At 49.0% G+C, this 2,188-nt stretch overlaps 1 pseudogene; it reads right to left on the bottom strand.

The window, feature by feature from the left end:
* LOC102813980 overlaps positions 1-2,188 on the bottom strand; it is a 38,905-nt pseudogene that overhangs the window by 12,902 nt on the left and 23,815 nt on the right.

Genomic DNA, 2,188 nt, shown 5'->3' with positions numbered 1-2,188 from the left:
CTCGGCCTTGGCCTCCGTCTCCTCCTCATACTGCTCCCGTAGCAGGTCACAGTCATGCCGTGCTGACTGCAGCGCATGGGCCAGGGCATTCTTCGCCTGCGGGGAGGAGGGGTGGACACAGGGGATGGGCTCAGCTTTCTCCATCAGGCAACCCTAGTGCTTGCCAGTCTCCTCACCCAATCTGTATTTTCTCCCTGTGACCTCACCAGAATGGTTTATTCCAAATACCAGCTGCCATTGAGTCAAGTTGACCTTGACTTGTGTGTCAGAGTAGAACTGTGCTTAGGCTTTTCAATGACTGATTTTTGTACGTAGATCACCAGACCTTTCTTCCTAGGTGCTTCTGGGTGGACTTGAATGGCCAACCTTTTGGTTAACGGTCAACCATATTAAGCATTTATACCACATGATCTACTGACATGTTATCAAAGGCAGACCGCCAACCAGATGGATTGACACAATGGCTGCAAAAATGGGCTCAAACATGACAACAATCTGTTGTGCATAGGGTCACTATGAGTTGGAACTGACTTGACTGATGGCACCTAACAACAACAACAATCCCACGTATTGCTGATATCATGCCCCACTATTTACAAAACACTTCATAACGGTTCCTCCGGTGTTTCTCACTGCAGCAGGCATTATCATCACACTGCCTCTTTACAGGAAAGGAACCTGAGGCTTAGAGAGGTGAATCCCTCCACAGTCACCAAGCTACAACAAGCAGCTTAATACTTGAGTCTTGGCTTTTTAAAAAACTCACATTGTTTCCATTTTTCCATGAACCCAACGAAGTTCTAGGAATAGACTTCCATTTAGTTTCTTTCCCCAGTTTTCAGTTTCCCTGATGATCCTAGGACCCATTTGAGATGTTTCTGCATCTCATACCTGTGCTCACCCAAGGCCTAATACACCCTCCTAGTTTATTTCCCCTCCTTCTCTTACACCCTCACTTCATGTCTTCCTTGCCATTCGTCTCCACCAGGGATTGTAACACAGAGCAAAGGGTTTGGCCTAGGGGTAGGAAGCATGAGGTGAAGTTTGGGTTGTTATTGTTCTTTTTGGAATTTGGGGGTGGAGCCAGTTGACCTCAAGGTTGGTTTGGACAATAAGGTCGACAGTTCAGACTCACCAGCTGCTCCTCGGAAACCTTATATAGGGTTGCTTTGAGTTGGAACTGACTAGATGGCACTTAACAACAACACATAGATTGGACTCCTGGTGTGGTGCTGTAGGATAAGCATTGGACTTCGAACCTCAAACCCACCAACTGCTTCTCAGAAACTCTATACAGGATTGCTATGAGTGGGAATGAACCCAACAGCACTTAGCAACAACACTGGATATATGGCGAGCCTCATTTGTGGGGAAGGCCAGTCCAGTGAATGCAAGGCCAGTCCGTGTGCTCCCTGCCTGGGCTAGGGGGCCCCAGTCCAGGCCTCACCTTAACCTCCTCCTCCAGCTGCCTCTTGAGATCCTCCAACTGCTGGGTGTATGTAAGCTTGCCTCGGGTCAACTGGGAAATCAGCGCCTCCTTTTCATCCAGTTGTCGGGACAGTTCACCTGAGGAGGCAGCACAAACTCAACTCTTAAAGGCCAGTCACCCCAAAGCTCCCCTAATTCTCACACCTTGTTCTCTGGAGACTCTTTGTGTGCATGTTTTCATGAGTCTTCCAAAGACTAGGTTGCCTCAGGAAGCCAGGGGAGGCTGGAGTGGATCCAAGAGGGCCCCAGTGCAAGCTAACCATTCTCAGTTTGTAGCTTAGCCCGCTGACTGGAGAGATCATTGACAGAACGCTGGGTCTCCTCGGCCTTGCAACGGTGCTCATTCATCTGGTCTTCCAGGGTCCTGCACATTTTTTCCAGGTTAGCCTGAGAGAGGATGAAGAGTCATAAGATGAAGGCAGGATAAGAGAGGTGTAAGAGGTACAATTAAAGAGAAAGGGAGCGGGGGAGTCATGGAAAAAATTAGGTGGTAGAGGACCCAGCTAGAGGATAGGAGGTGGAGTCCTGGACCATCAAAGAAGGACGACATCATGTCCAGAAAGTGAAGGTGGGTGGAGGGAATTGGAGTTGAGGAGAGGTTGAGAGGGTAGGTAGCCACCTTGGCCTTGATGATCTGCTCCATGTTGGAGGTGACATCGTCCAGCTCCAGCTTGAACTCACTCTTCTCCTTCTCCAATTT

This window comes from Chrysochloris asiatica, unplaced genomic scaffold, assembly GCF_000296735.1.
Source record: "Chrysochloris asiatica unplaced genomic scaffold, ChrAsi1.0 scaffold00017, whole genome shotgun sequence".
NCBI lineage: Eukaryota > Metazoa > Chordata > Mammalia > Afrosoricida > Chrysochloridae > Chrysochloris > Chrysochloris asiatica.
Note: the sequence above shows the minus strand (reverse complement) of the source record. Positions and strands in the feature narration are given on the sequence as shown.